The sequence below is a fragment of the Mustela putorius genome, unplaced genomic scaffold (genome assembly GCF_011764305.1).
Source record: "Mustela putorius furo isolate JIRA1106 unplaced genomic scaffold, ASM1176430v1.1 tig00003859_pilon_pilon_pilon, whole genome shotgun sequence".
NCBI lineage: Eukaryota > Metazoa > Chordata > Mammalia > Carnivora > Mustelidae > Mustela > Mustela putorius.
The window spans coordinates 9,187,465-9,201,745 of record NW_025422011.1 but is presented as its reverse complement, the minus strand read 5'-3'; the positions used below and the strand labels follow the sequence as shown (position 1 = coordinate 9,201,745).

The following is a 14,281-nucleotide window of genomic DNA, read 5'->3' as shown; positions in this document are numbered from 1 at the left end:
CTGTTCTGCAGGTCAGAAGTCTGACTTCACACTGAACTGATGTCAGGGAGGTTCTTTCTGGAGGTTCTTAGAAAGAGGACATGTTTCCAGGCCTTTTTTAGCTTTTAGGAGCCACTTGTGTTCCTTGACTTGTGGCCTCTCTCTCCGTCTTCAGAGCACATCCTTGCAGTTTCTGCTGCTAGCATCACTTCTCACGTGGACCCATCCTGTGTGCCTCTTACAAGGACTCCTGTGATTATTTTGGGCTCCTCTGGATGATCCCAGAAAATCTCTCCCTCTCAAGATCTTTACTCACTTCTGCAAATTCCTTTTGCCGTATAAGGTAAGGCTCACGCCTTCTGAGCATTAGGATGTGCCCATGTTGGGGAAGAGGTTGTTACTCAGCCTACCACAAATTAACATGCCCCAACTGTAAGAGTCTTCTTTTTTTGTGAAATTTCTCATGGTTTTTATGTTTTGCCAGGCAGGTCATTTTTCACTGATTACCTTACTCTTCCGAAAATGTTTTTACAGAGATAATGCATAGTCAATGTAGAAAGTTTAGAAAGTAGAGACAATTAAGATGAAAAAAAACCAAACAAACAAACTTGGATTTAATACTACCATCCAGCCCTATTTTTAGAGGAATCTGTTCAACCATATGAGGAAAATTCTGTTAGTCATTAATACTCCCTGAAAGTCTTCAGAAGTTGTAATTTTTCCTCAGTGGCATCCTGATCCTTGGTTCCTGTAAAGATGATCTCATCTCATTATTCTGTGTTAAAAATGAGGCACAGATGGGACGCCTGGGTGGCTTGATGAGTTGAGCGTCTGCTTTCGGCTCAGGTCATGATCTCAGGGTCCTGGGATCGAGCCCCAGTCGGGCTCTCTGCTCAGCGGCGCATCTTCTTGTCCTTCTGCCTCTCTTCCTGACAGTCTCTTTCTCCCTCCTTCTCTCAAGTAAAGAAAATCTTTTAAAAAATGAGGCATGGAATAGTCAGCAGTAGTAAATGACTCGTTCGAGGCCTCATACTCAGTAAGTGAAGAACTGGTTGAGGAGTTGGGTTCCCTAGTTCCCATTCAGTGTTCCTTATCTTCAGCCATGCTAATCGTTTCCCCAAGGGGAGTCAGTCATTGTTAATTAATTAATTCACTTATCATTCATTTAGTAAACAATAGTAAGTGCCTTTTCTGTGTGGGTAATTTTGCTTCGTTTTGGGAATAAGATGGATGTCACAGTCTCTGTCTTCACAGACACTAGAGTCTGTTGGGAGACAGATATGTAGGCAAAATATTAGTGTGGTGTGGGAAGCGCAACAATGAGAGCACATGCCAGGGGCAGAGGTGTCCCCAAAGAGGGTATGATTCACCTTGCTTTGGAAATCACAGAAGGATTCTTGGAGGAAAAACATCTGAGCCGGACATTCACCAGGCGCTGGAGGCACTCCCAGCAGTGCATAGTTTATGCCCAAGTGCGGGTGGATGAAAGCTCACATAACTTAGGGGAGACTGTGATGTTTAGTGTCTCTGCAATGCCCATCTTTAGGACAGAATATGAGATTGTCAGGATAGCGGAGGAGAGGAGGGTCCTTCTAGACTTTTGTTTAATCACTCCGTAATTCTGTTGCCCATTTGCTAGCCCTTGGTGAATGTCCAGCCCTGGGAGGCCCCAGTGGCACTGTCAGTAACGATGTCCCACTTCATCCCAGTGTGATTGGCGTTGGGAGGGACACATGGCGGGGACAAGACCAAGAAGTCTTCTCTGAGATTGATGTATGGTCACCGAGTAAGAGATGCTTTCTTTGCTCTGCAGCAGACGGATTGGGAAGAAGGTGGACCTGTGGCCACTGACTGGGTCCCTGTTGGAGAGAGGCTGCTGGTGGGGTGAAGACAAGGTGTGAGATGGAGGGAGACAGACAGAATCCAGTAATGTTGTTGGAGTCCCTGGATCCACCTTCCTGAAGATTCATTTTTGGACTTCCCAGTCATATCAGACAAAACCTCCTTTTAGCTTAAAATGTGAGCGTTAGGTTTCCATGAATTGCAGGCTAATAACGAAGTTCTATCAGACCAGGAACTTAGATTTTACTTGATAGGTCAGAGACAGCCAGAATGGGTTTTAAGAGGAAAACTGAGGGGTGTAATACCCAGTATCTTCAGTTTCTTAGTGATTAAGAAGGTGGGAACAAGCTGAGAGTGGAGGGGCCAGGTTGGGCAGGGTGCTATCTGTGGGGACAGTGGCCAGGACACTGGAGTTGGGGCTGCCCAGGGTTTGATGGTCGCTGTTGAACAGCCACATGAGATTAACATGATGGGTAGATTTCTTGTTGTGAAAGTGTTACTAACAAAATTCATTTCAACGGGGGTTTGAGGTTACAATTTTGAGCCTACTTTTAAAATTAAAAAAAATTGCATTTTATAAACATTTTCACTTGTTTCTACTACATGGTAGCAGAGTGGAGTGCTTCAAAAGCGTGGACTTTATTTATTTATTTATTTTTATTTTTTTTTAAAGATTTTATTTATTTATTTGACAGAGAGAGATCACAAGTAGATGGAAAGGCAGGCATAGAGAGAGAGAGAGGGAAGCAGGCTCCCCGCCGAGCAGAGAGCCCGATGCGGGACTTGATCCCAGGACCCTGAGATCATGACCTGAGCTGAAGGCAGCAGCCTAACCCACCGAGCCACCCAGGCGCCCCAAAAGTGTGGACTTTTGAACCCAAATGGACCTGTGTTCAGATGATATTTCTGTTACCTACTTGTTGTGTGACCAAAGGCAAGTTGTTTGACCTCCTTGACCCTCAGGTTCCTAATGTGTAAAATGGGATAATAATAACACCTGTTTGCATTGAGAAAGGATACTTCTAGTTGCATGAAACTAAAAAATTCAAATCAAATCGTTTAAATAGTAAATTCTAGGAGTAAATGTAGCTTCAGGCAGGGCTTGATCTAGCATCTTGAATCCCTCATTTTGTTACTCTTTTTTTTTTTTTTTTTTTTCCCTTGGCTCTATTTCTTTAGCAGTTGCTCTTGGAAGTATATTCTCTTATGTGTCCAGAATGTCTGACAGCACATAATGGGGCTGTGTGCTTATGTTCAAGTCCCACAGGATAGAAGGAGACCATATCTCTACATCCCTGACAGATTTCCTGAGGTTTCTGACTGTACTGCTCAGGTCTTGTGTGCCCTTGAAGTAATCACTGTGGGCAGGAGGCATATATTGACCAATGAATCCAGTCAAGATTCACTTCTACAGCTGGGGCTGAGGGCAATGCCAGAAAACCATTTGGGGGGAGATGGTGAGGCATGTAGCCATCTTGGTTTCTCATCAGTTGTTAAGAGCACTGTTACCAGGAGGCAGGGGGAAATGAATGCTGGCAGCAAATAGCAGGTTTGTCCAGTCAACTCTTTCTCAGCATTGTTGGCAGGATTAAATGTGATAATGAATGTAAGCATTTAACACAGTGCTTGACATGTAGGATGTGCCTAATTAACATTAGTTTCAGGGGAACCTGGGTAGCTCAGTTGGTTCTGCGGGCGACTATTGATTTTGGCTCAGGTCATTATCTCGGGGTCATGAAATTGAGCCCTGTCTGGCTCTGCATTCAGTGAGGAGTCTGCTTCTCTTTGTCTCCCTCTCCCTCTGTCCCTTCTCTCTTCCTTAAAATCAATCAATTGAAAAAAAAAACCAAAGTGTAGTATTTTAGTTATTTTTCTCTCTCTGTACCTCTAGTGTGTGTGTGTGTATGTGTGTGTGTGTGTGTGTGTATGTATGTGTATTAGCCCTGGGGCAGACAGGAACTGAGTGATAATCAGAAGAAACCTCAAAAATTACATCCTCCCCTTCCCCCGCCATATATATACATACACACACACACACACACACACACACACACGTGTATATATATGTATCTATCTCAGTGTGGAGGAAGTAGAAACTACAGGTAAGCCAAGTGAGCACCCATGACCACATTCCTTTCGTAGAAAGATGATGAGCTCAGAACGGCCTTTCTGTTGGCGGGAAACTGCAGCCTTCAGTTGCAGGGATGAGGACTTGCCAGAAGTTCCCCGGGTGGCAGGACAGGAGCCAGACCCCAGGCCAGTTGGCGCCCAGCCCAGGTGTCTTTCCCCTTGATTGTCCTGCTCTCATTAGTTGTCCTGTCTTCCCCCAGGTGCCTCTGTAGAGCTGGACTTGGCAGCCAAACTGACAATGATCTATGGCCCTGGGGGTCCCAGGGAAGGGTACTTTGGAGCTGCTCTGAACATGCAGGTTAAAGGGAGCAGCTACATCTGGAATCCTGTAGAAGCTTCCATCCAAGGAAGTGCTGTCTGTCACTCCCTGCATGTGCCCTTTTTGTTGTCATAATCTGCCTCAAACCTGTCATAATACGGGAAGCTACCAATTAGGGAGGCCGCTTCCAGCTGTTCTGTTCTATGCCCACTTTGTAGCGATGACCTCCCACTTCCCCCAAACGTTTCCATTAGGGTGGGGAGGGTCCCCATTATAAGATTGCTCCCTGATGGCAGCAGGACACAAAACAGCCAAATTTATGTCAGAAAGCTGAAATCAGTTATTGCTGACAACAGTAATAGTGGTGTCTCGAACATGACCTAGTTTATTGCTCAGCACCTGGTCCTGGATGATAAATTCTTTTTGAGAGACTGGTCGTGTAGGCATCCGGTGGGGAAAATAGCAGTGGGACGGTGGTAGGTACCGCTTCAGGGGGAGAGAGAGGAAATGGAGGAGGGAGGGAGGGAGGGAGGACAAGAGAGAGACAGAGAAAGAGAGAGATGGAAAGGGAAAAGGAGAGATGGGGAGGAGGAGGGAGGGGGAGGGGCAGAGAGGGAGCAAGCACAACTGTGCTCGTTTTTTCCCCAGTACTCATTATTACCAGTAGTAATTGCTACCATTTATTAAGTGACAGGCACTAGGATATGTGTTTTAAATACATTTCCTCTAACTTCTGCCACAGCTGTCCAAAGTTAATATGATTATCCCTGTTCTGGTGATTAGAAAACCCGGGCCCAGAGACTTCAAGCAGTTTGCCCAAGGTCACACAGCTTGTAAATGGAGACACCCAGTTCAGAGCCAGTTATGTCTGATTTCAGAGCCTAAGCTCCTTACACATTTTGCTGTTTCTGGCATATCTCACTCAGCTGGTGTCTTCTGAGTGTGTTTCATAAAGGGGCTGCTAAAATGATTTCACCTATTCTAACTAGTTGTAGGCTTAAAATCTCCTTTGGATTAGTTTTGGAGGGTTCCTATGGAGCCTGGAGACGCTGATGGGAAGGGTGTGTGCACACGCTTGTGTGTGAATCTTAATTGTACCCTCTGTGGTTGCAGCCTTTATCTGTAATAATATTTTATTAATTGTGGCCCTACATCTCTGCTGGCAGCCTAGTGTCATCCTGAGGCAATGGGATAGAAAGTGACTAATGAGAATAATTTCTTGATCAATGGGACTGTTCCTTCCAGATTTAAAAAGGCCTTGTTAAAAAGATAGAGTCTCATTTTCTCACTGTATCTTCAATATCTAGCTATAAAAGCCTGAAAAGAAGATAAGACCTTCCAGGAACTTGGAGGACGGCCTGTGGAGCTGGCTGCTCTTTCCTGCCCCAGTACCCTAAGCCAGGCTGATCCTGCAGAGCTCAAGGCCACAGCTCTTTGCAGAGTCTGCCAGTACCAGATGCCACACCTTGCCCTTCTGTGCTCTCAACTTTCGCTTGTGTACATCTCTGTTGCTAGCAAATCACCAGTTAGTAATTAAGCTCCTAGCATGTGCCCCATTGTGTCTCTCCTCTTTGCCAGTAGCTGAGCTCAGCCTTGGGCTTCCTAGGGACGTGGATAGTGCACTGATGTGCCGGAAGTGGTGGTCCGCTTTGGCAGATAGTTTGAGGCACTGATGAAGACTTATTGCCTTTAAAATGTCTTTTTCTCTTCATCAGGTATCATGCTTAAGTGTTCAACCTTAGCCATTCATTTCTTTAAACTTTGAAGAACTTTAATGTTTAGGGAAATATTAAAAAATTTAAGGATGAACACCTAAGGTACTATCAGTCATAACCCCTGAGAATTCCCTAAGCCCTCGGGACTGGAATATAGATCAAGCGTCTGGGCACAGACAGGCACAGACAGGCATCAGAGGGTTACTAGAGGAGAAGCAAGGACACAGAAGATAATATTTGTATCTCCATTTTATAGAATGGTAGCTGTCAACAGAGGAAAGTTCTAGAAAGGGCTAAAGATCCTGTGATACAGACACTCAAGGACTATATGGCAAAACAGTCCTTTTTTCAGGAAAGGACAAGTCTTTTTTATGAAGAGAATCACAATTTTATATCCCTGTTCAAAGAGTGTTTGGAGAATGCCAACTGATAACATCCTATATATACTCTTTCTCCAATCGAGTGGGGCCAGGAGCAAGTTGTCCTTGAGGCTGGGCTGTCAACCTGATGCAAAGGCAGGAAACGGTCTCTTTTACAGAGTATGTGAGGAGTAAAGGAAGGGAAGAATGAGACATGTTGCCCTAGAAGACTGGGTTATTGTCATCTCACCAGCCAGAAGATCCTTGTCTTGTTCTTTTTGGCGTCTCTGAAGTGCTTGCCACATGCGAGGAGTTCAGTAAAGGTTTTCTGAGCGCAGTGAGCAAATGACAGCTGGGAGCACAGTTCGGGAGTGGAGTCTCAGTTAGCAGTCAAGGTCATGTTTGGAGGATAGCATCTATTTTTTTTTTTTTTTGAGGTCTAATTGTCATGCAACATTATATGGGTTTCAGATGCACATCATACTGACTCGATGTTTGTATATATTATAAAATGATACCACAGTAGGTCCAGTTAGCAACCATCACTATATATATGTGTGAAATTTTTTTCCCGTGATGAGAACTTTCAAGATCCACTCCTCTAGTTTCTTCCAAATATGCAATAATAGTATTATTAACCGTAGTCACCATGTCTCTACATTATTCCCCATGACTTCATTGTTTTATAAGCTGGGCAATTATTGATCCAAATGTTATTCTTAGTAAAACAAATCCTCCAGCAAGGTGTGTAAATGTGTGTATGGTTATTAGGGCACTCCATCCCTTCTTTAGTCTGTCCGTGTAGCCAGTCAGGCGTCTCTGGCCCCGTGCGTCCATGTGTCCATCCAGCCAGTGTTCACCAAATGCTTGCTCTTTGCCACTTTACTTTTATAAGCTTTGTCTACGTTTCTTTTTCTAATAAGCAGGTTTTTTTTATAAGTAGAATCAAGTACTTTATTTATTTTTTGATTTTTTAATTTTTTAATAAACATATAATGTATTTTTTAGCCCCAGGGGTACAGGTCTTTGAATCACCAGGTTTATACACTTCATAGCACTCACCCTAGCAAATACCCTCCCGAATGTCCATAGCTCAACCCTCCTCTCCTGACCCCCCCTCCCCCCAGCAACCCTCAGTTTGTTTTGTGAGATTAAGAGTCACTTATGGTTTATCTCCCTCCCAATCCCATCTTGTTTTATTTATTCTTCTCTTACCCCCTTAACCCCCCACGTTGCATCTCCACTTCCTCATATCAGGGATATCATATGATAGTTGTCTTTCTCCGATTGACTTATTTCACTAAGCATGATACCCTCTAGTTCTATCCACGTCGACGCAAATGGCAAGATTTCATTTCTTTTGATGGCTGCATAGTATTCCATTGTATATATATATACCACTTCTTCTTTATCCATTCTTTATCCATTCATCTGTTGATGGACATCTAGGCTCTTTCCATAGTTTGGTATTATAGACATTGCTGCTATAAACATTCGGGTGCACGTGCCCCTTCAGATCACTACGTTTGTATCTTTAGGGTAAATACCCAGTAGTGCAATTGCTGGGTCATAGGGTAGCTCTATTTTTAACTTTTTGAGGAAACTCCATGCTGTTTTCCAGAGTGGTTGCACCAGCTTGCATTCCCACCAACAGTGTAGGAGGGTTCCCCTTTCTCCGCATCCTCGCCAGCATCTGTCATTTCCTGACTTGTTAATTTTAGCCTGAATAAGCAGCTTCTTAAGCCAAGTACATGCTTCGCTGCCACATCCATGGCACGTGTGCTAGGTCTGTCCATCTTTTCAGCATACACTGCTTGAGCACCTGTTGTGTGCCGAGTGACGGGGATGCAGTGGGGAGCGGAACAGAAGTGTCCTTGTCCTTAGGTAGCTGACAGCCTGGTGGGCATAGAATTGAATAGTAACTTCAACAAAAATTTATAACTGTGGTTAACTTTTAAAGTATGAGTTCGTGGACTATAAGAAGGGACACTGGGGGACCTGACCTAGTCTGGGAGGTTGGGGCAGCTTCCCTGAGAGGGGGTAAAGGAGCTGAGATAGAGAGTAGTGTGAGCTGAGGGGAGGTGCTCCAGGCAGAGGGGCCCGCGTGTGCAGGGCAGGAGTGTGTTGGTTCCTTCTGGCTGTTGGGACAGATCACCGCAAGCTCAGTGACTTGAAACAACGATACGAATTTCTTGTCATTCAGTTGTGGTTGTAAGAAAGTGGATGTCATGGGGCAATGTCAAAGTACTGGGAGGCTGCCCTGCTCCTGGACCTCCAGCAGGACGTCTGTCCCTCGTCTTCTCCCGCTCCCCAAGGCCGCCTGCGTTTCCTAGCGCGTGGCCCTTCCTTGAGGTCCCTCCAGTCTCTACTCATTACCTCAGCTTGTCCCATCTCTGGACTCTGACCCTCCCGCTCCTCCTGTGAGTACACTGGGCCCGCGGGGATAATCTAGGGTACCTCTCCTTCTCAGGGTCCTTAACTTAATTATATCTACAGAGTTGCTCTAGGCCTGGGAGGCAAGATAGGCTCAGGTTCAGGGACTGGCGTGCAGCACCCTTGGGGGTGGGGGTGATTCTTCTGAAGGAGGTTCGGTGGTGTTCTGAGTAGCTGAGAGAAGCCTGGAGTGCCAAGGATCAGGGCAGGTGAAGCCGGAGTGTTTTGCAGTGGAGCAGATGGGCATTTGTCAAGTTTGTAACTGTCCTGTCCACGCTCTTTGGTCATCCTTCCTACATTTGGGGAATTTCCCACATCACTCCCTGCAGCGTCTCAGGAGACCCCAGCATTCCCGTTTCCCCACTTGCCCTGCAGCTGGGACACAGCCGTGTTGTAAGTGGCGGCCGTCAGCGCGGTTTCTCCTCAGGAGAGCGAGGCGAGGTCGTGGGTGCCGGCAGCACGCAAGCTTCGGTGCAGGTGGCCGCAGGGGAAGCAGCTTTCGGGAGCGGGGCTGGAGGAAGTGCTTGAACCCAGGCTCTGCAAGGGAGGGTGAACTGGGCAGTCTGTGTGAGAGGCTGAGGTCAGGGAGGGCTTCGTGTGGCAGCCTAGGTGCCTTGGCTGTTCAGCCCTCTCCCTGTCTCTCCCAGAGGCTCTTTGAGTGACCGAACCGCCTCCTGTACATCCATTTCCCGCCAGGTCTGGTGAGAGGGGGGGGTCTGTGGTGAATAACGAAGATTCCTTAACTGCTTCAGTTGCCAGACTCTAGAAGGTTCTGCAAGTCCTAGTGAAGACTTTGGTCCTCATCCTAAAAATGGTAGGAAGCTATAGAAGCTTCGGGGGAAGGTGACATACTCGAATACACCCAAGTGCATTCATGTTTTGCAAACAGATCTTCGAAGACCAGACCCTATGCTAGACTGCTGGTGTCTACCAGACACAGTGATTCAAGAGCCAGAGCCATGCATGTGTTCCATACCCTGTTGGTAAGTTGTGGTTGGCGGGGGCGTTGGTTTTGATGGAGAGGGAGCCCAGATGCCATTTTGGAGTTTGGTGGAGATCATCATGGGTTCCTATTTCTATTCCCAACGTTTTAAACACCAGTTCAAACATCATTTATTGTAACATGCCCTGATAACTAAATTCCTATGGCATGCTGAGGACGAGGAGGACTGCTCACAGCTGGAGGGGTCTGCAGCTCCCCCGGGCACCAGCCTGTGTGGAGGGGGCAGGCACCCCCTGAAAACACCGGTAAGTCATTTGCAGCACACAGTGTGCCCTGGCTGGACTTGGGGAGCTCTGGGTTGGAGGGCAGGGAGTAAATTTTAACCCTTTGCCTGCTGCTCTCTTGTTTGTGCTGTTTCTCTGTCCCACGACTTCATGGCCTCGGCCCCTCTCCCTGTGGCCTCACTGCTGCCACGCGGAGTGTGTCTGTTCTAAACACAGCATGCTGCTTTCAGTGTGTCAAGTGTTTGAGCTCCGACGGGTTGTCTTTGAAGTGGCCCTTGCCGGCCCCCATCTTTCATCAGTGTTCAGACTGTGGAAGCTGTATCATGTCTCTGCTGCCTTTTAGCCACCCCTCTGTACTACAGGTTCTGTTTGGGGGGCAGAATTCCCTGTTTATGAAAGACCACGCTTCAGTCATCTTTCAATTAAACTTAATAAGAAAAACAGACCTCAAATTCTACTTGGAGGGAAAGGGCATTTGAATCTAGAGAGGCTAGAGGTTCAGGGAAACAGTTGGTTTGAGTAAGGTCACAGATTAATTAGAAGTGGGCTTAATTAAAGCTGCATAAGCATCTGGACAACTTTGCCAACAAAGGGGATCATCTGGGTGTCTTTGAACGGTCTCTTTCTCTGCTGGGTGCTCGTTCTCTGGGTTGGGCCTCGGTTCCAGCTGCTGTGAGAGACTCCTGTGCCTGAAAGTCTTTCCAAGTCAATTACACAGGCTTCTCTATGGCTGGTTAGTTCAGTTAGAGCACTGTTCTAACACAGTGCGGGCCAATCCCCACGTGGGCCCTTAGTTTTAGTCTGGTCTACATTTCTGACTGTGTATTTCCTCCTGTGGGGAGAGAACACACTACGTGGGCATGGAGGGGATGTAGGCTTTGGGGTGAGTACTCACGTCCCAACCATCTGTCTCCTTTCTTCCTTTGAGGCAGGCATGGCTCCACGTACCGTTTGAATTACAGAGGTGTTCAGCCAGCGTGTCCCTGTAGGGAACTGGATGTAAGACCTTTGTGAATGAATTGGCCTCCGATGAGAGGACCACAGGGCATGCTTTCAGGGCAGCCACACTCATCCTTTTCTTCTTGAAATCCTGTTCTCTGCCTGGCTACCATCTGGAAAGCAGCTGATGAACTAATTCATACCAAGTTGGCAACAACCAATCATGGCTTAAAGTGTGACTTGTATTAGAAGTGCTTATATTTTTGACAAGGAATATGCACTTTTTTTTTTCCTAAACCAGTGGTTTTAAACCATTATGAAGATGTATTTAGGGTTGGGTGACCAACCATCCCAGTTTGCAGGGAGTTGAGGGGTTTCCAGGATTTGGGGGATTTAGTGGTGACACACACCAGTTCCTGGGCAAACTGGGATGAGTTGGTCACCCTAATCTAGGTTTTCTAGGAGAGGTGAGGGTATGAGGGGGGTTGTCTGGTGAGGACCGCTGAACACAGAGCTTGGGGTCCTAGTCTCAGTTTCAGTCAAAAGAGCAACAATTTTTATATGTTTTACATTTTGAAGTTGTGGGTAAGATTTCCCCTGAAAGGCATTTGAGAAGCCTTGCTTTCAAAGACTGTGGGTCAAAAGGAATCTGTAAGGGAGGATGTCTGGGGGTAGAGAGGTTCTGAGGTCCCCCGCTTTCCGCCAAGAAATTGTTGCTACTCGGCAGACATGAAATACAGGGTTTGTCTGTAGTCCTAGCAGAGGAAGGAGGGGTTACCTTCTATGCCGTATCAAAGGGAAGGGGCTATTTTGGGAGCAGCAGGGTAATATCTGACATAATAGTTTGAATTTTTCCCTGTGTTTCCCCCTTTCATTTCCCCGCTGAAGCTGGAATCCATGTGCTAGGTTTCCTTACCTCAGGAGAGGTTGTGTCAAGGTGAAAAGCAGAAGCTGCCTATAATGCACATTTCTTCCAGGCGTTTGTTTTCCGTTATTCTCATCTAGTCGATGCAGTTAAGTAAAGTGTCTTGGAATACACTGGAGGGGAGTAGAGGGGCGATTTCTGTAGACTTTAGGAGATGAGAAACTGAAGGTCCTTGAATATTAAGGCTCTAAGAGATGGTAAGACCTCGGAAGACAATAGCTCTTTGTGCACGTAAGAACTTGGATCCAAGTTATATATACATATATATTTAATCTCAAATGGAGTATGAAAGGATGAATCTGTCTTCCTCTGGAAGCTATTAGGACACTTGGCAGTTTTCCTCAGTCACAACAAAAGCCTAGTCTGCCAGGTAACCCATTGTCACTGTGACCCTTAAATATCACATATTTCAGACCCACTCGATGCATTTCCCTGCCCTTTCAATTCTTCCCTTTATCTATGACTTTGGAACTCTCAGGTTATCATTAGCTAATGCTTCTGTATCCTCAGCATCTTTGAGTGCTGTATTTTTACCCTAAAAGAAACAACTTGTCCCCTGATAATATCGCTTACTCTGCAGACTTCTTACATGAAGTTTATATTGCTCATAAATCAGAGCCTGGAAGTAGAGAATGCGCCTTTCATATTTCCTTCTGTTTCCAAACTATTTCTTCCCTATCTTAAAAAAGAAAATCTCCTCCTTCCAGTTTTAAAATAGAGTGAAGTAGCTCCCGTATCTACTCTTGCATTTCCGAAAAAAGGAGAACAAGAACCGTGAACTTCCATCTTAAAGAACACAAGGAGACATTTGTAACTCTGAACCATAATATTTGAGGAAGGATTGCCAGAAGCAGTAAAAGAAGCCACATAGTGAAGCCACCTTTACTAATCTGATAGTTTTAAGAGGAAAAGAGAGTGGATGTTAATGACAACTAGCGGTATTGGTCTTTTTTGTTTGGAAAAGGGAGGATATGTGAGAACTGGTTGCAGGAACTTTGCGAGGCCTTGCTGGTAAAGAGGATGGCAGGCAGGACTGAATGAGAAATTATAGAGAGGAGGCATATTGACAGGAAACAAACTGCGGAGGAGGTAGAGTGGGAGAAAGAGAATCTGTATTGTGAAAAGACCAGATGGTTTCTAGTCATTGTTGACTGGGGGAAAGAAGAGTCTAAGACATTTAATTCCACTCATAACTTCGTATAACAAAGAGGATTCTTTATAGTTTGGTGCATAGTCCATGGTGAGTCCCCTAGATATGTTCTGCAAATGTTTAATTTGGTTAGGACTGAATCTTACTTATGAGTAACAATGGAGAACTAATGACCACAGGATCAATACAAAGACACTAGAAGAAAAAAAAAGGAGAAAAACTGACGGCAGATAAAGAATATTCAGAAAAATCTTGCCTTCAAGAAGCAAAAATTTGGTCAAATATATCACCATTAATAAAAAATAACGCAATGAATTAATTGTGCTAGAAAACAAGGATCAAAAAGCTGAGATCCCAGAAAGAGGTGATGCAAGATTTGGCACTGGTCAGGGAAGAGATGGAAAAAAGAAATAAGTTTAACACAGGAATGAATGATATCCTAAAAAGGATAGACACCAGTGAAAATAAGGTACAGAAAAGTGAAATGTAAATTAACGTGGACATTTCTTCAAAGATGAAAGTAAAAATAACAGATATAGAAGATTGACACAGGAAGTTATATCCATAATTGGTGTCAATGCTGAGGGTAAATTAAATAAGGAAACTGAACTAGTATGTGAAGATGTAATTTAAGAAATCCTTTTGGAAATAAAAGAAAATCTGAATTATGGGTAGAAAGGACATATTGCCACCCAGAAAAAATGGCCTTGTTAAATTAAAAAAAAAAAATGCAAGGATAGATTAGTATGACAGAGGCCATACTTTATGTACATAAAATACTATTTTTAAATGCGTTGAATATCTCTGACCTTATCTCCAAAACCTTGCAACAGTGCTTGTCTCTGGGAAGAGGGAGTCTTTTTTTTTTTTTTTTCTCTGAACAGAGAGTGCTAGCTACTTACCAACCATTTATTTTCCTGTTCTATCTTAAAACACAGAATCCTGACTTCACCACCTGATATTTACCCGTCTGGTATTTACCACCTCTTAGCTTAAGCCAGTGGCTCTCAACCAAAGGCTGTGCCTCCTCCCACAGGAAATCTAGCCATGTGAGGAGACATTTTAGTTGTTCACAACTCAGGGGCAGCATGAGGGGTGTGTTCTACTGGCATTTGGTAGAATGCTAGCAGAAATGCTGCTAAACATCCTACCATGTAAAGGACAGCCTCCCATAGTGAAGAAGTACCTGGCTCAAGTGCCAGCAATGCTGAGGTTGGGGAACCATGGCTTAAGTTATGGATGGTGGAATATAAACAGAAATAACGAGTGGTACTTCTGGGATGTCTCCTTAAATTAAAAGGGACATGCCTTTCTTCCTCTTTC

General features: G+C 45.0%; 1 long non-coding RNA gene across 2 annotated transcripts in view; it reads left to right on the top strand.

Moving 5' to 3' along the window:
• The window catches only part of LOC101693847, a 52,947-nt gene extending 41,442 nt beyond the window's left edge, over positions 1-11,505 (top strand). For both annotated transcript variants that reach the window (XR_199700.3, XR_001180051.2), the window contains one exon: positions 9,607-11,505. This is a non-coding gene — a long non-coding RNA (uncharacterized LOC101693847). The remainder of the gene's footprint in view (positions 1-9,606) is intronic.
• Positions 11,506-14,281: the final 2,776 nt, after the last annotated feature.